The sequence below is a fragment of the Pinus tabuliformis genome, chromosome 6 (genome assembly GCF_031772625.1).
Source record: "Pinus tabuliformis cultivar Carrire ecotype Pingquan chromosome 6, CPIR1, whole genome shotgun sequence".
NCBI classification, from domain to species: domain Eukaryota; kingdom Viridiplantae; phylum Streptophyta; class Pinopsida; order Pinales; family Pinaceae; genus Pinus; species Pinus tabuliformis.
Genome location: NC_142292.1, coordinates 434,524,473 through 434,550,864, shown reverse-complemented (window position 1 = coordinate 434,550,864; position 26,392 = coordinate 434,524,473). Strand labels below are relative to the sequence as shown.

Sequence of the window (26,392 nt, the reverse complement as noted above, 5' to 3'; positions counted from 1 at the left end):
GTTCATGTGTGCTCATTGAGGAATGGAAGGATCCCCATACTGAGATAAGTGCACTTTGTTGTAAAGTAATGTTGTGAATATACTAATTTTAATTATGATGTTCATCTTATTTCTTTCTTGTAAATACTTGTAGATAATTTTAGTATGAATTCATGATGTGGCCATGTTTTGTTGTGTGAAGGTTGACCTCCTTTCAGTAGCTAGTTTTGATGTGAGAAGAACAACCAGGAACTCCTAAGTTAGTAGTCTCTTATCCATGAGCTAGATTAAATTGAAATAATATTTACTTTCTCGTATGATGTCCTAGATTACATTTATGTGAATATTGATTCCCTTTCAGTATATAGTTTTTATGTGAGAAGGGCAATCAAGTCCTCCTAAGTTAGGGGACCTTTCTCCATGAGCTAAGAATTGAATTGAAAACAATATTTACTTGCTTTCATTTATATGATTTCTTTCTTGCTTTCTTAGGTGTTTGGTAATGTTATTATAAGGAAGATTGTAGAAGGACAATCAGGACTCTTGAACAAGAGACTCTTCTCTATCTTCTAAAGTAAAATAATTCCATTGATCAAACATTTTTATGCTTTCATAAAATAGATTTGATAGTTTAGATTTGTAATATGCATTTCCATTCTAAACAAACTTCTTACACCTGTTTCATCTAAGGTCCCATATATTTTGGTTTTCTTCTAAGTTTACGATACCCCGGATTGATAAATTAAATGACAGGGATTTAGCAGACAACTAAATTGCCCAACATTTTGGCGCCGTTGCCGAGGAAGCAAACTTAGATGTAAGCTAGTTAGGAAGATTGTTTAGGAAGAATTTTTATTTAGGATCATTTAGGTTTAATTGCATTTAGGAATTTTCATTTAATTTTATTCTTATATAGAAAACATAGAAATAGAACACAAATAAAAAAAACCCCCCATTCACTGAAAAAAAAAACAAAAACACAATAAAAACAATGAGTATAAGTTTGGAACAACTCGCTCAGATCCTAGCAGGTGTTAGGATCTCCTCTTCTTGCAAAGAAGAGATCTTGACAGCAGCCAAAAGCTTAACTACTCCTATAGAAGAAAACAGTGAATTAACATTTGAAGAATCTTGTATATCTGATGATGAACAATTATTTGAACAGGAAAATGAGGAGGATGAAGAGAAGTTGCAGCATGATCTGAATCAGAGTGGAAATCACGCCTATGAAAGCATGATTGACAAGTGGTTTCGATGGTTTCAAACAAGTATGAGGTTAGATTGATTTTGTTTTTATTTCATTAGATCATACTCACAAAAACTAGATTCGATCATCCTTGTATATTTTCAATTTAAAATTGGGAAATTGAAAATGAATATATTTTTACTACTATTGCATGAATGGTTAGACTAGAAATTTAATTACACGTAATAGTTTGTAATCTTCAATTAGCATAGAGTAGGTAGATCATATTTTATGTTTCGAATAAGTATGCTCTCTGTTACACTAAAATTTGTCACCATGACTATTTGCAGTTAGTATGGCTCTATCAACTGTCATACTATCCTCCTTGGCAAGTCTCATACCTCTGCTCTTTATGTCAAACTCCAAGAAAGAAAGAAATTCTTTAAAACTCTATATATCTCTGGGTACGCAGTTTCTCTTAGCCTTACCTGCGTGTACGCACCTCAAGTTCACAATACCTGCGTACTTGTACGCTCTTTCTGTAAAGGGGTGGGTGCGTACTCCTGTAAAGGTCAAAAGGCGCAATTTCACTTCAAAAAAGTTACTTGTGGTCATTTCTAGAGCATTCTAGAAGCTTGTTTGACGTGTATTGAGCGCCTCCAGATGGTTCATGTATCCCTATGAAAGAGGAACTTATCCCATCAAGAGGGGAGCTATCCCATTGAAAGAGGGGCTTATCCCATTGATGGTGGACCTGATTAACTTCCTCTAGAGCACTATAAATACAGGCATTGGGCCAGAGGGAGGAGAGGTTGAAAGATGAACATTCCTAAGGGTAGATGCTGCTGGAATTAGGACTCCCTTATAGAGCTTGAGAGGAGAGATTCCCATTCTTTCTTAGCCTTATTTGGAAGTGGGTGAGCTGATCAAAGTAAAGGAAAACTCTTGTTGGACCCTAGGAGGGACCTGCACAACACCAAGGCTCAGGTTGTAATGGTTTCTTTTGTTTCCACTTAATACAAATAAACTCATTTTTCTCAACAGATTGTTATACATGATTTGTTTCATATACTCCTTGGTCTGTATGATAAATATGTTTTATTTTATAAGTTTTTCAGGTGCTATGTAATATTTTGGCTTGTTAGTGAATGGAGGTTTCGAAGAGAAGGAGGAGCTCATCCGGATAGGCGAGACTGGACTACTACAAAACGTTGTACCAAAGATATGATATAAACACCTGATTACTTGTATTCTAAATGCATATTTAGAGAAAGGTAGTGTTTACTTGTCTTATTTGTCACTAGAAAGCCTTAGCTTCTAGGGAGGTCGGTTTTGTCCGCAAAATTGACTCTTTCCGCATGACAAAAATGGCGACTCCACTGGGGACTCCATTGATGTGAATGATTTTTCCTTTGTGTGAAACTTTGATTTGAGAAAAGTCGTTTGTTTTCTGGTTTTTGGCTGTTTGACTGTGTATTTGGGTGGGATAGATAATGGGTTAAATTAGATTTTAGTTTTTCTTGGTTTTGCTAGTAGTACGCACCCTCTGAGTTAAGCACAGTGCGTACCTGTATGCACTACAACTTTGTGCGCAGAGCGTACACGCACCTGTGTAAACAGGTTGCCTGCGTACCCTGTCAAAATTAAGAAAATTTCAATTTTTTCCTTTTTGCCTTCTAGATTTTGTTTTTTAATTTGTTTTTACTGCCCAGATCCACTGGTTACCTACCATAAATCTTCACCTAAGCTTGTTTCATCAGTGTCAAGAGTTTTAGTGAAATTCATAGAGATTTTTCCCTAGGGTTTGATTTTTGCATTGGTCCTGTAGTGAATTTGGCTTTGGAAGTTGTAAAACCTTGGATCTCCCTGGTCTTTTCAGTCTTCTTAGGAGTCGGACCTTTCATAGAATCCACCCTTGTGAGAAACCTACCTTTGTGTTGTCCCTTTGTGGAATCTCGAAAAAGTTTGTTGATTAAACTTTGAATTTTATTCTTAAGAAAAAGAACAAAAGATTTTGATTTTTGTTTTTGACTGGTTTTTTATTCTGCATTAACTAGTCCTTAGTTAAATTTTGACTGAGTAAAACATCCTGGAATCATACTTGGTAGGCTTTTTGCCTCATTAGATTTACTTTTAGGTGAATTTCTCTTAGATTTCCTTTTGGGTGAAATTGAGTTGATTTGATTGCCATAGATTTTTTAACTTTGCTTTCTGTTAAAGTAAGTTTTACATGGTTTTTTAATATAGGGAAAAATCCAAAAAAAAACTCTTTTGAAGAAAAGTTTGCTTTAGTAGCATTTGAGTCTTTGAAAAGAAAAGGAATTTTCGTGAAATAATTAGTGGTCATGTGTCGTATGCTTTGGAAAAGATAAAGAGTTTGTTTCTTTGATTTTCATTGCCAAGAAAGTTGATTTATATCAATTTTGCATTCTCCAACTCTCTTAGCTAGGGAATTCATTGAAAACGAAAATTAGTATAAATCATCCTAAGTGCATCTTTTTAGTGGATTTGAGTCGAGTCTACACACCATCAGTTTCATCTCCACTACCTTTTGTCCTAAAGAAAAGCCATAGAAAATTAACGTTTAAAGTAAAATCAACTTAGTAACTTTTATTTACTAGGGCTCTGAAACACCAATATAGATCAGGCTAGTGTCTTGGAGTAGGAGAGTAATTAACTCTCCAAGACAGTAAAACCAAACAAGTAGCTCATCTTGTGGTAGGATAAATCCAACTGTTTCATTTGTACTCTAGGAAAGCTCCTCTTAAAGGAGAAGCACGAGACCGTGTCCGAACCAGTGAGGGGATCAATCCTCCTTCATTGGGAAAGACGCCATATATGCACGTACTACAAATGGTAAACCTCAGATTATTGTCAAGGAGCCTGGGGTCACTTGTCGGTAAACCTTGGATTATTGTCAAGGAGCCGGCAAGGGGATTGAGCTTGTTACTCTGCCCTCGCGTGATATCGGGTCGTAGACTGTTCCCCCAGGTATATTTATTGTTGTTGGTAACCTTAGTGACCATTATCTTTAGGATTCTACTCGAGGTGACGGTGGAGGGAAGATCCCACTGTACCTAGAGCAGACGTCGGCTAGACTCACTTGGATTTTCCGGGGGTTCACTTCACTCGAGACGGTTAAAGTGGAGGAACTTGTGCCGGTCTATTCATTAAGCAGGTTGCCGGGGTAACTGTTCGGCGATGTTGGGTTTCATCTCCAACTAGTGTTTTTGGTCCGGAAGGCTACTGTTTGTGTATGGTTTGACGCCCTAGATTCTTTAGGCATGTGATTCGAATTTGTTTGGTTCTTTAGAGACTTTAGGCGGTTTGCTTTGAGATTTTACTTTGTTTGCGTGTGCAGTAGTTAAAAGTTTTTAACTGTGGCTGAATTACCGAGACAGTCCCGTAGACTTCGGGGCCAGTCTCCTGAGATTGTTACCGTGGCCGATTTGTTGAGGAAGTCCTGTAGACTTCAGGGCGAACCTTCTGAAGACGTCCCGGGTCATTACGAAGGTTTGAAAGTCCTTGTAACTCCTAGTGGCAGTAAAGTAGGTTCACCTGAAGAAGGAGATTTATCGTTGGTAGTCCATCCAGATTACCAAGGTCTAGAAACAGGTTATAACCCCGAAGCTGTTGCAGTTTCCGAGCTTGCTGGTAGTTTTTCATCTACTAGTGATATAGGCGAAGAACCTGAAATATCTGAACTTGTTACTCCAACTTCTAGTTTTCCTGATTCACCTAGGGTAGAAAGGGTCATCACCGAAAATCTTCCTTCTGGTTTGATAGTTGTTGAAGAACTTGCTCCAGAAGAAGAAATAGGCGTCTCTATCCTTGAAGATCAACCTACTATTGATCTAAGGGAGCGTGAATCCATCTTTTACAGTCCTCCTAGAAGTACTACTTGGTATCTTTCGTTAACTAATTATTTGGACAACTCAGGGTCAAGGTTTTCTCCACCTCGTACTCCTTATCCACCTGGAGGTATTTATACTCCTGTAAATATGTCTGGTCAGTCGTCCGTGTTCACTCAATCTCCTGAATCTTTCTTGTACGGCGGTCCTTCTGTTCCCTCTGGGTATCAGTCACTTTCTGGTACTTTTGTGGGAGCATCTCCTCAACCCATTAAACACGGGTTATTAACTGGAAACAATGGTAATAAACCATTGGGTGTAGGAGACATTTACATGATGTCAAGTTCAGTTCCCGATTCTCAACCTCAAGGTGGCCAGTTACCGCCTGGCAGACAGCCTCAATTAACGCCTGGGGGGCAACCTCAAGGTACACAAATTGCGTCTGGAGGGCAACCTCAAGGACAGTATGTACCCATAGTGCAATACATTCCTCAAGGTCAACCCCAGCCTCAATATGTACCCGAAGGTCAACCTCAGTATCAACTTATACCTCAAGGTCAACCCCAGCATCAGTACTTACCTCAAGGGTATCTACCTCAAGGTCAGTACTCGAGTCAAGGTTATCAACCACCCCAAGGTCAATCTTATGTTCAAGGTACGGGAAATGTACCTTTCAACTATCAATCCTACCCTCAATCCGGTTATGGATCTCAATATCCTCAACCTGTCATGGGTCAATACCCCAAAATGAACATAGTGTGGGATCCATCGCAAGTTCAACAGGTATTGCAGCCAAGTGTACAGTTGTCATCTCAAGCTGGACAACCCTTAGTTTCTGGTTCACTCCAGCAACCAGTATAGTCTAATGTTCAAACTTCTATACCTTCGGTAGTTACTCAGTCACCCATTGCACCTAGTACTCCATCTCAAACGACTGCTGCAACTACTGCAACATCTGTTCCTTCCACCACACTTACTTATGGAGTATTGATAGCTCCGGTTTCTACTGTCTCTGCAACTACTCCTCAGACATCTTTACCATTGTCTGGATCCACGATTCAAACTACGGTTCAGATACCTGTAGGATAGCCTGGTTTAAGTACGGTTGTCACTAGTCAACCACAATTCACTTATCAACAGTACCAGGGACAGTACCAATACGGGCTGCTGTCCAACAACCAGTTTACCAGTATCAATTGTATCCTGGGTACACTTATCAACAACCTCAGCAACCCCAGTACGGTCCGGTTAATCTTGGTTTTCCAGGAGGATACAATATCCCGAATGCGATTCCTATTCCAAGTTATCCTGGATATCCTCCTCCTGGGACTGGTCTTGTGACACAGAGTTTTAGGGATCCTAATCGGCAATTACCGTTTATCGCAAATTTGGATTTACCGGACTTGTCACGCCTAACGAACGATCCAATAAATTATCTTCCGTTTTGGCTGCCAATGCCAAATAAGTTGCCCAGTGACATACCCAAGTTTGAAGGTAAGTCTGGAGAGGATTCGTCAAATCATGTGATGACTTACCACCTCTGGTGTGCTTCAAATTCCATCTCGGATGATTCGATCCACTTACGTCTTTTCCAGCGTACGCTCATTGGTCTCGCAGCCAAGTGGTACATTGAGTTACCACGGGCCTCTTTTTATAATTTTAGTCAGTTAGCTACCTCATTCCTAACTCATTTTCAGTTGTCGGTCAGATATGATAATGGCACGGAGCTACTAACTTCATTAAAACAATCGACGTCCACTTATATTTCTGATCATATACATGAATGGAGACGTTGAAGGCGATTAGTGAAAGTTTTTATCCCGGACCAAATCTTAGCTGAATGGTTTGTTAAATCATTGTTACCGAAGATTACTGAAGACGTAGATAAGGCCGGAGTAGTTACTGAGGAGCAAGTGATTGCTCAAGCGCAGTACCTTGACTTAGTTTACACTCAGTCAGGTACGTTACACGAAAAGATCCCAGATATTCCAAAGTCAAATCAAATCGCTGTTGCTCCTTCGGGATCTCATGCTGCTGATGGCATGATTGGTACGGTAAATACTAAAAGCAAGAAGAAGTCTTCAAAGAATTATTTGCCCATTATAACCTTACCAGACTCCCCGACAGGAGAATCTTCTACTGAAGTTTCCGCTGATATTCATGCTGTAGAGTCATCTACGGCTAAATCAAAAAACGGTGGGAAGAAGAAACGTAAGAAGAAGAATAAAGTAGACAAGACTCCAATGGAGAAAACAAAAAAGTCGGAAACCAATGACGAAAAGCGCAAACCTCGATATCCTTGTCTTATTTGTGAAGAGGATCATTTTACAAGAGATTGCCCTCATCGGGCTGAGGTTGTGAAAATCGTCAAGGGTTCCCCAACTCCTGCTGTTTTGAAGGATCCATTTCCAAAGCAGGAGAGTAAGATGATAGGTTCTTCCTCGAGTTCCAGCGAAGAACCCATATTGATGATGTCTCATGTAAGGATTGCGACTCGATCGCAAGATTATGGTAGTAAAAGTCCTGTTGATGGATCGAAAGAAGCAGAATCTTCTCATTCAAATCCATCAGCCTCAGCTCCCAGTTCCGATCCACTACAGATCGAGAAACCTAACCCTGACTTAGTAATCAAACCGCCCGCCAAGGGTGTACTTCGAAGGTCTGCTTTCAATCCACATGCGAGCGCAGCCCAAAATTACAACATTGTTGAGGATTTAGTTGTTTCACCCTCAGCAATGTCGGCACAGCGAAACTTACTTTTTTTGGCTATAGGAGCTGTTGATGTTCAGGACCCAAACCTAATAATCTTTGATCTAGAAAATAGTACACCGCGTTTTCCTCATTAGATGGCTTTCCAGATCCCAGTGATAGTAAAAAACAGGCCTATTCATCGGACTGTAATTGATGAGGGAGCTTCCACGTGTATTATGTCAATACAGTGCTACAGATCGCTTGGTTCTCCTTCACTAAATCAATCCCTGACAATTCTTAAGGCCTTTGATGGCCGTGGGTTCCATCCGTTTGGCATTCTACAGGATTTGCCTATCGGGGTTGAAGGAAAAACCGTTAGTCTAGATGTGGAGGTGGTTGATGCCCCTCTAGACTACAACCTTCTCTTGGGTCGAAGTTGGTGTTACGCTATGACAGTGGTCGTTTCATCGGCCTTCAGAGTAATAAAGTTTCCACATAATGGCAAGATCGTAACCATAGACCAGCTGGCTTATTTTTCATCCGACCCAGCCTCTTCAGAGAGTATCCAGCATGTCGGTAAAACGACTATCCCTTATAAGGATGTTGGTGTAGCATTAGTTAAAGATGCCAGTTTACTGGGAACTTTTCCTTTTCCTCCAATCAACGTCATGTCTTCGTTTGCATCTATTCATATGATTACCATTGTTTATAACGATCCTTGGATCATTCCTTCTGAATCTGAGATAGACTCATTTGGTGATGCGATGCCTTTGAGTCCATATGAAATTGCCTATGAAGCCGTGCAGTCTTTTACCGACCTGAGTTCAACCAAAATCGACCAAATGAATTTGGTCCGTGAGGAATCCCTTTTCGCGTCAACCTCGGAGTTAATAACGTTTCCCGAAGTTGTGTCATCTGACGAACAACTTTGTGAAGTCCTGTGCGTAGACGATTTACCATGGGAAGATCTCCATCATAGATCTTCGTTTTTGCCTGAGGATGATCGTTTTGAAAACGATTTCTCATCCATCTTTACAGCTGAATATGTCAAAGAAGCTCAGAGTCCAATGAAACATCCTGATTCAGAGCTGAATTTGGGAAACATTTCTCGCACTATTCCCATTCACATTTGAGTCAAGCCCGGAATTGTTGAGCACATTCATATAGGTGCCTCATCTTCAGATGACGAAATTCAGACATACAAGGCCCTATTTCAAGAATTCCGCGACGTGTTTGCCTGGTCTTACGAGGAAATGCCAGGAATTGATCCCGCGATTGTTGTCCATGAGATCAAGACTTACTCGGACGCTAAACCCGTCCGGCAACATTTGCGTCAAATTCACCCACGAAAAGCGGCTGCAATTAAAGCAGAAGTTGAGAAGTTGTTGAAAGCAGGTTTCATTTATCCAATCCCTTTAACGAATTGGGTATCAAATATTGTTCCGGTTAACAAAAAACAGGGAACAATAAGAATATGTATCGACTATAGGGATATTAATCGTGCTTGTCCTAAGGACAACTATCCAACACCCTATATCTATCAAATAATTGATGATTGTGCCGGCAGTGAAATATTTTCCTTTATGGACAGTTTTTCTGGTTACAACCAAATCAATATTCTACCTGCCGATCAACCAAAAACGGCTTTCATTTGTCCATGGGGGACATTTGCTTATTGAAAATTACCTTTTGGGCTTAAGAATGCCAGAGCCACTTTTCAAAGGGCGATGTCTTATGCATTTCATGACATCAAACACATTGTGTAACCGTATCTCAATGATTTGCCCGCTCACTCCTTACATCGAGCTGATCACCTTGTCCATTTACGAGCAATCTTCATGAGGTGTAGGCATTATCGGATTCGTTTGAACCCACACAAATGTGTCTTATGTATAGAAGTGGGACAATTGCTGGGATTTGTAGTTTCAAAAGCCGGCATCCGCGTCGATCCCTCGAAGGTAGAAGCTATCATCAAATTGCCTCCTACTTCGAGTCTTCTCCAACTCCAAAGTTTGCAGGGGAAAGCAAACTTTTTACGCCGATTCATTCCTAACTATGCCGAGATTACCAAGGGTTTTACCCGGTTGTTGAAACAAAACGCTCAATTCTCTTGGGATGAGATAGCTCAGAAATATTTTGATGCACTCAAGCACGCATTGACCCATGCACCGTTGCTGCATCCTCCCAACTACAACCAGGATTACTTTTTGTACCTCGCCGCTGCTCATTCCACCATTGGAATGGTCTTAGTCCAGGAAGACGAATTCAGAACGGAACATGTGATCTATTACCTTAGTCGGACGTTAAATCCCACTGAGCTCAAATATTCACATGTGGAGAAATTGGCCTTGGCAGCCGTTCAAGTTGTCCAACGTTTTCGTCACTACATTCTTATCCGTAAAACTACAGTCATTTCGGATTGCAACCCTATGATCTACATTTTGACTAAAAAATTGCTAGGGGGCAAGTACTCTAAATGGATCGTCATCCTGCAGGAGTTCGACTTGGAATTTGAAAAGTCTAAGTCTAAGAAATCTTTAGTTTTTGCAGAGTTGATGTGTGATTTCCCGCATGCTGACACGGAAACTGTGGCAGAGGAACCCATTGCGGACAAATATTTGTTTCTCATCGGCACTTTAGATCCGTGGTATGGAGATATAATCATCTATCTCCAGACCTAATCCTTTTGGCCCGAAGTTTCAAAGTCAGAACGTCGGAAAATTCGATTCCAGTCCCAACAGTACAAACTTATTGGAGATACTCTTTATCGCTGTGGGGCGGACTTGGTTTTTCGCCGTTGCTTAACTCACGAGGAAGCAGAAAGGGTTTTGAATGACTGTCACTCTGGAGCATGTGGCGGTCATATGTCTGGGTATGCCATAGCCCAAAAGATATTGCGCGCTGGCTACTTCTGGCCGTCCTTGTTTAAAGACTGTATTATTGCGGTTCGGAAATGCCACAACTGTCAAGTGTTTGATCGCAAGATGCACACACCACCTGCTCCTCTCCACCCTATAATTTTCGTTGGTCCTTTTGCCAAATGGGGTATCGATTTTATTACATGTAACCCTCACTCGGCCGGGGGGCATGCGTATATCATCCTTGCGGTGGATTATTTTACTAAGTGGGCTGAGGCGATGCCTACATTCGAGGCAGATGGCAAGACAGCTGCAATTTTCGTATTCAATCACATTATTACTAGGTTTGGTGTCCCACAAGCGATAATCACTGACCATGGGTGCCATTTTCAAAACGTTATGACGACATAACTTACAGGCCAGCTTGGTTTACGTCACGATAGCTCAACTCCTTATTATCCACAAGCGAACGGTCTGGTTGAGTCCATTAACAAATTTTTAGTTATCATAATCCGACGAATCATTGGCATTCATTGGTCGAATTGGCACAACATGTTATTTTCCACGCTTTGGGCATACCGAACCTCAGTGAAAACATGAACAGGGTTCACCCCTTTCCAACTAGTTTATGGTTTGGAAGTTGTGCTGCCCATTGAATGCGAAATCCCGTCACTTCAAATGGCTGTCGAATTACTTCCAGCTACTTCCGAAGAGGAGAAGCGTTTATTATACTTAGGTCAGTTAGATGAGACTCGACGTGACGCTACATTGGCAATCGAGACTCACGCAAAACATATGAAAGCTCAGTATGATCGAAATGTGACCCCTCGAAATTTTTCGGAAGGAGACCTAGTGCTATTATATGATCAAGCTAACGATAAATTAGGTGTTGGAAAATTCGTTCCTATGTGGCATGGGCCCTACATTGTCAACCGAAAGCTAGCAAAAGGGGCCTATGAGCTGGTAGATTTTGACGGGGACTCTTTGGGTAAACCCAGAAATGGACTTTACCTAAAGAGGTATTATGCTTAAATGATGGGTATGGAGATTTTAGTTAGGTTATATTTTTCTTTCTAGCTGGTGTGTTTGTTAGTATAGACAGTGTGCTTAGCTTAGAGAGTGTGTTTTCATCATTATTCTAGCTTATCTTGGTTTTACTCTTGATATTGCAGATGTCGACGCCTCTCCAAACGTACATTGGATTCGCTGATGGTGCTTTTCGTAGTACACAAAATATCTCTTCCGCAGCTTGGGTTATCTATTTGCCCTCTAACGAGTTAGTTTCTATGCATGGGGTGAGCCTCGGTCAAACAACAAACAACATTGCAGAATACAGTGCAGTGATAGAATTATTGTCTGAATCTATTTCATTTGGGATTCAAAGTTTGATAGTGAGGTTAGATTCTGAACTCGTTGTATTACAGCTTAATAGAGTTTATGCCATTAGAAATCCAGTATTATTAAGGTTACTTTCTAGAGTGCATCTCTTGGAACGTGAATTTGATTACATTGAATATCAGCATATTCCAAGGTCTTTAAATACATTAGCAGATGCAATTTCTTCTCGAATGTTAGACAGACATTTGGGATAATCATACATGTAAATTTAAAAACATTTCATCACACGTGTTTAACAAGATAAGCCGGTAATAATGATATATATAGATAGGAGTGTGTCAAAAAATACATCGTCTTCGATCATAGGTTGAAAAACACCTTATGATCGACAAAAATGATAAGTACAAAAAACCAAAATGTCACATGTGTCTACAAAGTGACCATCCAATCACTGGTGGTGCTCTCTATACGACACCATTGCATGTGCCACCCTACACAAGAACCTCCTAAAAGGTCCTGGGACTGCGATGACATAGCGCTGAAGTCTGATAGGAATATCATCTATAGTGGTCTCTGGTATGTCTACCGTAAGACGCTCTAGGTCTTGTTCCAACTCAGCTAAGGTCTCTGCGGCCGCATCCTGTGGGGCCGGTGCCGGTGCAACTGGTACTCTCCTCTCGAAAGGCCAGAGATTGGCTGGACGCTGTGGGCCTACATCTGCATTTTGAAAATTGTCACTGTCAGTTTTGAGACGATATAAAAACGAAAAAAAGTAGATAATTTAAAAACTTGTGAAAAATGAAGTACCTGTGTCATCCCACTATTCTCCCGGTGGAAGAATCATGTCCGGATCTCCACGAAAATCAACTCCGGCATAAGGAAAATCCTGTATCGAGAAGACCTGGTTCTCCAACCAGTGAAAATACTCCGGTCTAAATCGGACAACCTCCGTGCCCTCGTCAGGATGACGGGCCATCACCACAACCCATCGCATCAACTTAGGCTCTTGGGGAGGCCCAACCTCAACAGTGAGCTGATGTGGGATCAGCATCGGAACCCTCTCTAGGGAAAAACTCACAACTAAAGGCCCATAACCAAAAGTCTTCAGCTATCCGTTCTTGGTCCTAGTCAGTTGGCCCTTTAAGTTGGCCAACACAGCATCGCACCAGTTGAAAATGGTGCCCCGATAGCAATCAATCGCTATCCGCATCTGGGATCCAGTGGAAATGTGCAAAGCGGTAGCCCCACAAAGTCTGGTAACTGTAAAGGCAATTACCATAAGTTCAGGTCGGGATATCTTTTTTATTTCTATCCCCTTATCCTGGTTTTGATTATTACACCACTCTAGTCAGAGACTAGCAATGGACTGGCCACCCGGCCTAGTCCCGGACAGAGTCAATTGTTCACCCCTCTTGGGAAAACCAGTGAGAAAGTAAATATCTGAGGGCTCTATCTCGAGCTGGTGCCCTCCAATGTAAAAGCACTGATCCCGAACGTTCCACCTTTCAACTAGCCACTCTAGAAAGCACACTTGGGCCCTCATGCCAGGTATGGCCCAGTATTTGTAAAGACTGCATGCCTTCAAAGCATCAATGGAAGGTTGGTGATTAATCGCGGCCAAATCAACATCTTCGTGTTCTCTCTCGCGCCAATCAAGCATGGTGGGCAATCTACACACCATAAAACATCTGTTAGAGTCCATAAATTTAAAATTTTTTGGTTCATTTTGGAGAAATGGGAGTTTGAAAATCCTCTCCGCGGTGTACGCAGCCCGCCTTTAGAGATAGGGCGTATGTACGCAGGTTCTCTTAAGGCAAGCTGCGTACGCCCGACATTTTTCCAACTGAGAAAATGTCGGGGTACACAGGTCACCCATGGGGCACCTGCGTACCTCGAAAAGCGGACCTTGAAACCCCCAAGGCCTCCAAAAAATGAAACTAAAGCTTAAAAACAAATTCTAAATGGATGGAAATGCAAGGGAGGATGTTATAGAATACCTGATGAGACGACGTTCAGTTTCTACGGTCGGATTCTCCGCAATGTCCACGGGAAGTTTCTTGCCAAAAGCCCTTTTTCTCTCCTCAACAGTAAAATGGTAAAAATTAAATGGTAAAAGCCCTTTTTATAGGTTTTTTGAGTAAATAAATGTCAAATTTGTTTATTTTCCACCATGAAAAGGTATTTTTCAAAGTATTTTTACCTATCTTTAAACAGGTATGAGTAATGTGGTGGTTTTTGTGCAAGATAAAAGGATTTTCAGGGAAAATTGTCATTTTTCACAAACAAAAACATCAGAGTCATCTTTTGAGCCCTTTTCTGACTCCTAAAACATGAAAAGATTGCCAAGCGTTTCTTTTACACTCGTTAAAATGGAATTAAAAGACGGTCCCCTTACAGCCCTCTTCTGACCATAAAAACAGGAAAAGATTGTCGGATTTTTGTCGTTTCAAATTCAATACTGGAAATAAAATGACGTGTCCTTGATCACTTTTTACTTTTCAGGTCAAAGACACTAATCATGAAAGTACTCCTTGGTCGCAAGATCAAGCGGTTCTCTCAAGTATTATTTTATACTTTTTTGGGCTTAGGAGACACAAATTTACGAAAAAAGTTCAAACCTGGAGTTTTCTTAAGTTTTTTCAGACTCTCTAAAATTGAAAAACGCCGAGTTTCTCCTATACTAGACTCGTTAAAATTTCACAGTAAAGGACCTGTTCGATTACAAACAGGAACGGACCACTCCTTCTTAGGGTTCGAATCAAAACTAAGTTGGACTCATCCGAAGGATGAGCTTATAATCAAGCATATGTTATCCTCCTCAAGCTTGTAAAAAATAAAGAGGTACTTGCCAGAAATGGTGGGGGAAAAGAGAGAAAAATGAGCCTATTTGTTATCCTTTGTCTCAGAAGAAGCCTTATCACCACTCTTGAACACGACACTTTTCATTTACCTGGGTTTGGAAATCCTTTGCCTCACAGTTGATCAAACCACATTGAAAATCTTCAACTGGTTCCGAGTATTAACTTTGGGTCAATTGTCACCAAGCCATCTGTCATGCCGTTATGTATTCAAGAGGTCACTGCAAATAAACCATTCATCTGCAAAATACCCGTCATCCATATTGACCATCCCTGAGTCAGTCCTTACAGCTACATCTCTTCAACTTGATCTATGATTTCGTTTTGTGGGATTTCCTGCAACGGGTCGCTTTCTATCGACATCAACACATTATCTAGAAACATGACCTAGAAATCGTCAGTACCTTGAAATCTGCATGCATCAATGGTAGGTTTCTCGCCTTTGACGACGGTTTACATCATTGACTTTCGATCGAAGGATTCCGTGAAATGTTCGACATCAACTCATTCATTCACATCTCATGGATTGTACTGGGTACTTTGAGAACCATTGACATCACTGGTGGTCTCTCTCACACTTGTTAACAATTTACATCATTGACTGGTAATCAAGTGGTTTCTTCCATGTTCGACATCAACTCATTTATTCGCATGGATAGAATCGTACTATTTCGGGAAGTAGAAATGAAGACCCTGGATCTAGTTTCCACCATCCAGGCTGCGAGGAGTTTTGTATTCATTGTACAGTAGACTAATCATAAACAGATGGCTACGTCCATACTGTGTCTACAAGAGTCTATGATTATGATGTACTGCGAAATCATTCCTGTATCAAAGCAGTAGTTAGTTTGTTAGTTAAAGTTTTTGATCTGAGTATGGGAATGCCTACCTCAGCGATGATATGATCTTATATATGTATTTTGTGTTGAATATTTGCAGGTTTCGACTGTGCTCTCCACAAGATAATCCTTGAAATGATAAAGTACTTCACCCTTCCTAGATGATATGAAACCCTAATCTACTATAGGCTTCGCACTTTTGGGGGGCAATCTGTTACACTAAAATTTGTCACCATGACTATTTGCAGTTAGTATGGCTCTATCAACTGTCATACTATCCTCCTTGGCAAGTCTCATATCTCTGCTCTTTATGTCAAACTCCAAGAAGGAGAGAAAGTCTTTAAAAATCTATATATCTCCGGGTATGCAGTTTCTCTTAGCCTTACTTGCGTGTACGCACCTCAAGTTCACAATACCTGCGTACTTGTACGCTCTGTCTGTAAAGGGGTGGGTGCTTACTCCTGTAAAGGTCAAAAGGCGCAAGTTTCACTTCAAAAAAGTTACTTGTGGTCATTTCTAGAGCATTCTAGAAGCTTGTTTGATGTGTATTGAGCGCCTCCAGATGGTTCATGTATCCCTATGAAAGAGGAACTTATCCCATCAAGAGGGGAGCTATCCCATTCAAAGAGGGGCTTATCCCATTGATGGTGGACCTGATTAACTTCCTCTAGAGCACTATAAATACAGGCATTGGGCCAGAGGGAGGAGAGGTTGAAAGCTGAACATTCCTAAGGGTAGATGTTGCTGGAATTAGGACTCCCTTATAGAGCTTGAGAGGAGAGATTCCCATCCTTTCTTAGCCTTATTTGGAAGTAGGTGAGCTGATCAAAGTAAAGGAAAACTCTTGCTGGACCCTAGGAGGGACCTGCACAACACCAAGGCTCAGGTTGTAATGGTTTCTTTTGTTCCCACTTAATACAAATAAACTCATTTTTCTCAACAGATTGTTATACATGATTTGTTTCATATACTCCTTGGTCTGTATGATAAATATGTTTTATTTTATAAGTTTTTCAGGTGCTATGTAATCTTTTGGCTTGTTAGTGAATGGAGGTTTCGAAGAGAAGGAGGAGCTCATCCGGATCGGCGAGGCTGGACTACTACAAAGCGTTGGACTAAAGGTATGTTATAAACACCTGATTACTTGTATTCTAAAAGCATATTTAGAGAAAGGTAGTGTTTACTTGTCTTGTTTGTCATTAGAAAGCCTTAGCTTCTAGGGAGGTCAGTTTTGTCCGCAAAATTGACTCTTTCCGCATGACACTCTCCTCCTGCGTTTTCACATGATCTCGAGGATCAGAAAGTAGAATGTTTATAAATGTTTTCAGGGTTAGCAATATACTTGTCTCCATTTGCTAAAAAATCATTGTAGATAAATAAAAAAATATAGATCTTTTTAGGGTTAGAATAAAATTTAAATTCTTTTTCAAAAATATTTTGATTTTAAAAAAAGAATTAGAATAAAATTCTTTTTCTTAAACAAAAAAAGTAATGATTTTAATAAAAAATTTAGAATAAAATTCAAGTTAAAAAATAAATAAAAAATTTAGGAATGAAATTCAATTCAATTTATTTTGTTACAACATAAAAAAAAGTTAAAAATAGAATTTAATTTTGTTCATTCCAAACCTTCAACAATAAACATCTCAAAAGACACAAAGAAAAAAGCAAAATGCACGTAATTCTTGCATGACATACATAAGTTTAAAAAATTGCAAAAAAAAGAGAAATATAAAAGAGGCATCTCTGAGGAGGGTTGAAAACAACGATGGCTCTCAAGCCCGGCGAAAAGAATGCCCTCAGGCGGCCACTGCGAAAGTTCAGGAAAATTGGCACATAAAGCAAAACCTAAACTACAGGCATTTCTTGCATCTAATGCTGATGCAACAAAATTGTAACAGTAATCTGTTGAGAAAGAAGGGGTCTCAGACATCCAAGGAAGGTTTAAAAGCAGCAACGGCTCTCAAGCCCGGCGAGGCGAAAGCCCTCAGGCGGCCACTGCGAATGTTATGAGAAACAGGCCTTTCTTTTATCATCATTGACCACGCCATTAACAATTAGTGAAAAACAAGATGAAAGTATATCTAACACCGCGATACCAATCACTATAAATAGAAGGGCCACATCACCACTCTTCAACGTGATTTCACTATGATCCAAGCCGCTACCAATTTAATTCCAACGAATAACCAAAAATCATATTGCTTAATCGTCTGAGCAGTTTCCAGCTCCAGAACAAACATTGATGTAAATTCTTTTATGGCGGTTTTAACTGCCCTCAGTTTTTACGCATCCATTAAACTCGGTTAGAGAAAAATCCTCCTAAAATTGGCCGCTCTGTTTTAATTCGTTGCTATCCTATCTTGATGTGATTTCCTGTGATCTCTCTCCACAGGATCTCGATTTTCCAATCCACGAATCATTCAAAAATATGATTTATTGAAATGACATAGTGACAAGCCCAACAATCTCACCAAATCTGTGAAGGTGCGAGAGCTCGGATGCTTTATTTTCTGGTTAACGTTAGGTTGTAGTATCCCAGGAATGGTTTGTGTTGGGGTTTGTTTTGGAGTTTTTAGTGGATTCTAGTATTTTGAAGGAAGAATGCATTTTCTGCATTTGAAATCAACTTGAGTGTTGCAAAAACGAGGTATTGCTTGCTTGTTTTGGAAGGTCTCAGTAGGGGCTTGGAGTCAGTGGAGGTATTTCAGGGTCTTAAATAGACTTTGGTCGCTGAAAATGGAAGAAACGAAATGGCGCGTCTGTCAAATGAATGGCCTAGTTCTGGAGCAGTAGATGAGGGTTTCTGGTTTTAAATGACTGGTTGTTGTTCACCTGAGGCACACTTGCCAAGATGATAATATTGGGATTTAGCGAATCAAGATGTGCGAAGTAATGTCCCAATGCGTGGTGGAAAGCATGCTTGAGGCACATAAGGCGTAAATTTAGGAAGGATTTGCTAGAGATCAAGAGTAAATAAGGGATATGGGCGGGCTTAGTTGACTTGAAGTAGGTAAGGCGGTGGCGCTTTTTGTCTCTGTGCTTACATTCCAGCTGGAATTAGCGCACCGATCCATCAGAAAATTGGAGGAACAGGTTTACAGTTTGCAGCAACAACTAAGTGAGAAAGATGATCAGTTGAAGCTCACCACCGAAAAGCACGCAAAAACCAGGGATGAGGCTACACAGAATGCATTTGTATTGAAGAAACATATAGCAATATGTGAAGAGTTAAGAAATGAATGTGAGCGATTTCGGCGTGAGAGAGATGCATTTGAAGAGAAAATCGTAGAGGCTCATGATAAAAGGGAATTGGTAGAGAAGCGAGCCACTGAAGCTGAAATACGTGAAAGAGTAGTACAACGTCGCTTAGAAAAAGCCTTGCAAGTATCTTCAATGGCCAATCTTGATAGAAAATGGAATGGTTATTTGGAAGAAATGCTTCCAAACTGCATTAGCAATGAACGTGTAACTTTGCATAGTAAGCCGCAGACACAAAGGGTTATGAAAAAAAAAAATTGCTGCTCCTTTAGCTCCTGTTGCCTCAAGTGGTCTGATTTCTGAGGGAAAGCTAGAGGATGAGCGTCCTGTCCAGCCAACTCCCAAAACGAAAGTCAAGTCTTAAGGGCTTAATTTGTGCAATGAGTCACCGATTGATCACAGAAAACTGTCTACCTGCCATAATGATAGTAATTTTCATTCAGGCCAAGTTCTTGATAGTTCTGGAAAATATAAGATTGAGGAAAAGCTCTCTGCGAATGACATGAGTAGCATGCAAGAAAATTTGGAACCCTCTGTCAGCGGAATCCAGAACTAGTCCATCTGAAGCACAGATTTTTTGTTTTGTTCCACTTTTATAATTATCAAATCACTTTTCTCGAATGTATTTCTTCAATGAATGGTTTACATGTAAGGATGGTGAGCAGTTGAAGATGACATAGAAGGTTTGCCAACAATACCTTTTTGAATTGGGGAGAGGTAAACTTCTCTGAAAGAAATTGGCACCAGAAAGTTTGTTTTTTAGATGATATTGATAGGTTTGGCTTCGTTTTTGTTCCTTTTCTCTTTAGACTGATTCATATTTTCATGTGAAGACAGCGCTGGTTATATACTACCTTTCCTGATTATTTGACAGGGTGACATTTCATATGAAAATGGTAACCAGTTTAGATGACTGATTGAGGAAATTTTTATCTCCTTGTGACTCTATGGAACCCCTAGGCATTCCAAAAACATGTACCTAATTTTTTGGGTGAATTTTCCCACAGTCTTCAGATTCTGCGCATACCTATGAGTGATGTGATAGATACAGTAACTATCCAAGTGGCTCCAAAACTTGCAACCATAACCCACCTAGATACCAGTTGTTGTAAGAAGATGACCTCCTCTTCACTAGAGGCTCTGGGAAGACACTGCAAGGCCCTCACACATTTGAGTAGGAATATGCACCCACTGGGCACTCTCGGCCAATCTCCAACGGATGACGAGGCCTTTGCTATTGCTGAACATATGTCTCACTTGAATAATTTGGAATTGGCTTATGGACTGCACCTTTCTTTCCCAGGTTCATGGAGACTTTGAGTTATTACACTGCTATGTTTGAATCTTTGGATGTAGCTCTGCCAAGGGATAGCAAAGAGCATGTCAGCGTGGAGCAGCACTGCCTAGCACGTGATATAGCAAATGTTATTGCCTGTGAAGGTGATGAAAGAGTAGAGAGGCATGAGCTTTTTGGTAAGTGGAGGTCCCGTCTGACTAAGGCAGCCAGGCTGGATTGGAACAGTTATCGCTTAACACTCTATTGGCCATGATCAGTGAACAATTTGACGAAGTCGATGAGATTTGTGGTGTTGTGGCTGGGTGAAAGATAATTTGAAGAGGAAGAGAATTAAAATGAAGAGGAGAATGTTGGGGGTTGGATCGACTAAATATTTGGTATTATTCATATTTTATTTTTAAATTAGTTTAAATTTACTTTTTCTTAGATTTAGAATTTGTACTAATGTTATTTGAATTTATAATTTTCATTTTCTTTTACTTTTATTCCAATTTAGATTTAGTTTTCGTTTATTGTTAATATTAATTTAATTTAGTTTGATCATTATAGATTTTCATTAATAAATAATTATTTTAGTAATAAAAAAAAAAGTAAAAAAAAACAAGTTAATAAATAAAAATTCCAAAAAAAAAATAAAAAATAAAAAAATCAAAGCAATTAAAAAAAATATCAAAACCATTAAAAATAAAAAACAAATTAAAAAAAAACAAAAAAAAATTCAAAAAAATTGCAAATGGACATTTCATAACAGCTGAAAACATTTTATGCTAACTTGTCTTGTTGGAATTGGGAACGAGTGCGCAAAGGCAACAGGTAAAAAAAAAATCATTTCATTTTATATTGGTTGCTAAGCATTCATACTCATACTTGAATTTTATGTTCTTCAAAAAGCTCTCACAATTTTCATGCAAGATTTTTACTGAGCTTTGACAGGTGCGCGATGATCCAAGTCCATGTAGATGTGATCTTTCGAAATCACATTCATTATTGAAAGCTTGAAGGAGTTGATTACAAATGTCGTGACATTTGTCACTACAGAGAAATGTTTTGTTGTCATGATCTGTTTTGCACACTTCTCCTTCAAAGCCTCATCAGTCATCCATGTTAAAGTCCATTGATTCATTGCCTTATCCATCATGACTTCATACATGTCTACTTTTCTGAGTCGCATACATTTTTACCTTCTTTTTAGTTCATCCTTTTTGCCTCATGAATAAACCATCCATCTTTCTACATTGCCTTGCTTTCCTTGCCATAAAAACTGTTTGACCATAACATCTTGTATCTATAGTCCTACCAATCATTTGTACGAACTCGCGTTGACTGATGTGGGATTCATTAAGGCCCACCTTTCATCAAGTCTTGACCCATCGACCTCAACAACTTATCTGGGATAAAGACTAGAGTCACTATTAGTACCTTGAGGCTTGCATGCCTTAATGGCAAGTCTTCTCGCCAATGAACAATGGGAATACATTAATGTCTCTTGTTTGTTGGATCTTGCAAATGGCTCGATATCAGCTCATTCATTCACACTTCGCAAGATGTACTTGGGTACCTTGGCACTCATTGACATTAATGGTGAGTTTGCCTCGCATTGGTTAATGACATTCATCAATGGTCGGTAATCCAATGACTTCTTTGCATGTTTGACATCGACACATTCATTCACATGGAAAGAATTGTGCCACGGTATGGGACGAGACGAAGACTATATGATTCAAGAGAAGATTCAACAGGTTCAGTAATAGTAATAAAATATCCACATTTGCATCTTCATCCATCATATATGCAACCAAGACATAGATCACATTCTTGTACTCTTCATTCCATGATTCAACAGCAGAAGCTACACTTTTCTACATATACACAATTTGTCCACTCAGGTAAGTAAAGGTATGTTCTTTTCTAACTTTTTATCATACAATTCCTTTAATACTAAAATTATAATTTTTGGAAAATGTTTCACCATGTTCATATTCACATCCATACTCCATTATCACCTTCCATATGTCATATATGTCCTTTCTACACATATCACCTTCCATATGTCATATATGTCCTTTCTACACTACTATTGCATTATGATTCAAATGTTACATGTTTTGCAAATAATGATCAAAGAAATAAAGGTTGATTAAATGTTTTCAAAGACTTTTGATGCAACACAAAAACAATGAAAGTATTGTTACACAAGAACCAATACTAAGCAAATTTTGGTTGTTACACAAGAACCAACCAAAATAATATGTTGCAATCGATTAAATGTTTTCAAAGTCTTTTGATGCAACACAAAAACAATGAAAGTATTGTTACACAAGAACCAATACTAAACAAATTTTGGTTGTCACACAAGAACCAACCAAAATAATATGTTGCAAGAAAATGTTTTTAACAGAGAAGACATTGCAAAAAGGAGCAATGTTGTCAAAAAGAAAATTATGTGAAGTTAAAAAAATCGATATCAGCCAAATTTCGTGTAAAAGCAAGACAATTCAAAAGATCAAATCATGATCAATGTAATAGATTGCATGAGGACATGCAATAACTTAAGTTGGGGGTATGTTGGGCCGCCAAATTAACATCATTTTTCACTCCATTTTCACCTTTATCCTCATTTGGTCACCTCATTTCATCATATTATCATTACATAACCCTATATTTCCATTACCATATGAGTTTATATTTTCATTTTCCAAAATTATTAATTTCATGTATTTAGAGTGAATTTATGATTAAAAGTTAGAGAAATAACATGTATTTTCTTATACCTAAAAGTGGCTTGAGTTTGATGACATGTGTAGATCATTTGGAAGTTTCCAAGGCACCCTTATGTGGCCTCCTAAGATCAAACTAGAATTTCAACTCAAGAGGTGGACCATATTCCAAGGAGAAAGATCATGGAGATTTTGATGTGTCATGGGATTTGTATCTAGTATTTAGGGATAAGTTGAGACAAGTATGGGTCTAGTAGATATTTAAGGGATCTACATTTATTGAGTAGATATCCATAATTCATGTATAAATAACAAGAGCATCCTCCAAATCATGTTATGAAGAGAAGGAAGGAGAGAAAACAATTATCAGTTATTCATTAGCATTAGATTTTTGTTCATTCAACATGAATAATACCACTTTCTCCAAATCATGAGTTATGAGCGTTGTTTGATTCTTAAGGTGTGATAGTTTTTCATGTGTGCTCATTGAGGAATGGAAGGATCCCCATACTGAGATAAGTGCACTTTGTTGTAAAGTAATGTTATGAATATACTAATTTTAATTATGATGTTCATCTTATTTCTTTATTGTAAATACTTGTAGATAATTTTAGTATGAATTCATGTTGTGGCTAGGTTTTGTTGTGTGAAGGTTGATCTCCTTTCAGTAGCTAGTTTTGATGTGAGAAGAACAACCAGGAACTCCTAAGTTAGGAGTCTCTTCTCCATGAGCTAGATTAAATTGAAATAAGATTTACTTTCTCATATGCTTTCCTAGATTACATTTATGTGAATATTGATTCCCTTTCAGTATATAGTTTTTATGTGAGAAGGGCAATCAAGTTCTCCTAAGTTAGGAGACCTTTCTCCATGAGCTAAGAATTGAATTGAAAACAATATTTACTTGCTTTCATTTATATGCTTTCTTTCTTGCTTTCTTAGGTGTTTGGTAATGTTATTATAAGGAAGATTGTAGAAGGACAATCAGGACCCTTTAACAAGAGACTCTTCTCTATCTTCTAAAGTAAAATAATTCCATTGATCAAACAATTTTATGCTTTCATAAAATAGATCTGATAGTTTAGGTTTGTAATATGCATTTCCATTCTAAACAAACTTCTTACACCTGTTTCATTTAAGGTCCCATATATTTTGGTTTCCTTCTAAGTTTACGATACCCCGGATTGATAAATTAAATGACAGGGATTTAGCAGGCAACTAAATCGCCCAAAAAATGGCCGAGTGCCTTTGTATTCAGACTCTATGTATACCCAGAAATAAGATGTAATCAGGGTTGATGGTTGTTGTTTTGATGTAAGGTTCAACTTCTACATACTGTAACTGCTTTGATACTTGCAGCATCTCGACTTCATTTTCAGCTAATACAAGCTTCTTTTGCTGTTAATTGCTCACTTTTCATTCTCTTTCTATTCTAGGTTGTGCTTGATATTGCAGTTTTCCTGAACTCTTGATGTGTAGCATTAGAGGAGCTGGCATCCTACCTCTGTGTCATAATCTTGCATGTATTAGTGAATGTGTTAATCAGGTTTCTTTTCACTTAGTGATAGAGAGCTGTCATCCTATCTGTACACTAGGGAATTAGATTTGCAGACCTTTTACTGGTTGCAGCCAACCATCACAGGGTCATGTGCATCTGCTGGTGTGGTCAGTGTTCTCCATATTCACCCAATCCCTAAACTGTGAGTAATTGGTGGTCTAAAGCCTTATAGTCTGGGGATGTTCACGCATGTCTGGAGTCAAGAAAAGTAGAAGTGGTTATATAGCTTGAACAAGCATCATTCATTCCATTCATCCATTTCCAACATTAAGCTAAGTTTGTAATGTTCCCAAGCATCTCCGAGCTACAACCTAGGAGAGTTTCTTAGGGTGATAAACTTAATTGGCGTCATTGCCGAGGAGAGGAGATTGAAGCTTAGCTTCCTTGGGAGAATGACACAGTTGCAACTTTGATGATAGACAAATTTTGGACACATTTCTGGTCGTAATCATCTAACTGGCGACTCTACTAGAGAACCTACCTGGTGGCGACTCCACATTTCAGTTCTCGCTCAGTTTGTGAGGCATACATAGAGAAATCCTCAGAAATCACCAGCTGACCCAGTGTCTTATTCTGAGAAGATTGATAAGCAAAGGACAAAATCATAGAAAGGAGCATCAGGATCAGGTAAGCCTAAGAAATCTTATGCATCTCTAAAATAAAATATTACAGCTGAAAATATACAGTTTGAAGATTTAGAGCCTAGCTTTGTTAGTAAAGAAATACCTTCAGGGATTCATAAAGCTCCTTGTTCAGTCAGTTCCCCTTTGGATCTCAGTCCAAAGAAAGCCTCCCATACAGTCCATCATATCCCTTTGTGTTTTTCATCTATTTCATTACTTCCTACCATTCAATCTCCCAGTATCCTTTCACTTGTCCCAGTCATGGCAGACCAATAGGCACCCACAAAGATGGAGAGAATCATAGCTACTAGGTATGGACCCCTGGTCTTGCCTGTTCCCTTGAATGCCATGCCTACAGGAGAATACCAAAAATATATGCCTAAATTCACTGGTACAGAGGGAGTAACAGTTGAAGAGCACCTTGAATCTTTTTATAGCTATGCTGATAACCTAGATATCAGTGAAGATGATGTGTGGATGAGAGTGTTTTTCCACAGCCTTGATGGAGAGGCTAGAAAGTGGTTCAAATAATTGCCCCATAGGTCCATAGCAGAAATTGAAGTGTTGGAGGATGCATTCCTAAAGCAATGGGGGGATAGGAAAGATCTTCTCTATTACCATAGAGAATTTGAAAACCTAAAGAGGGAGAATGGGGAATCATTACCTGATTTTAATAAAAGATTTAACCGTATGTATAGTAAGATACCGCCTAAAGTAAAGCCTACCCCCACCTCTACCAAACTCACTTATGCCAATGCTTTTGAGATAAAGGATATGTGCCACTCTAGCTGATATGCAAGATGCCACACTAGAGGTGGAATCTAATATCATGGCTATAGAAAAGCTTAAAAGTCATGCTGATAGAAGGAGGCAAAGGGGTGAGGCTTCTTCTTCCTCTGCTTCATCTTCAGAACCCAAATTAGATAAAATGACTAAGATTAGAGAGCCATTGGCTGCTGAGATATCTAAGCTAAAAGTTGAGCAGAGCTCTCGAAAGACAAGGTTTCAAAACACATTTGCTTCAAGAAATCCAAATCCATTCAGAAGAGAAAATGAAAAATTGCAAATCATTCAAATGGGTAAAGAAACAAATGAAGAACAAAGTGTTAAAGCTCCTTTCCAAAATGTAGTCACGGAGGAGGAGCAGTTTGAAGAAGAGGATGAAATTCATTGCATCGCAGATAAAGGCAGTGCTACCTTTTTAACATTGACTGCATATGAAGAATCATTACTACAGGATCAAACTAGTCAAGGGTGGGACAGAGAGGTTGTTTTGCAGATTGGTGAACAACAAAGATACAACCTGAGGTCAAAAGCAAAAAATGTCAAGGAGAAC

General features: G+C 39.1%; 1 non-coding gene and 1 pseudogene across 1 annotated transcript; one reads left to right on the top strand and one right to left on the bottom strand.

Moving 5' to 3' along the window:
• The first annotated feature begins 970 nt into the window (after positions 1 to 970).
• On the top strand, positions 971 to 19,566 carry LOC149259166 (uncharacterized; annotated as a pseudogene).
• LOC149259167 (small nucleolar RNA SNORD14) lies at positions 17,522 to 17,644 on the bottom strand. Its single transcript, XR_016261235.1, has one exon. It is a non-coding gene; the product is annotated as a small nucleolar RNA SNORD14 (small nucleolar RNA).
• Positions 19,567 to 26,392: the final 6,826 nt, after the last annotated feature.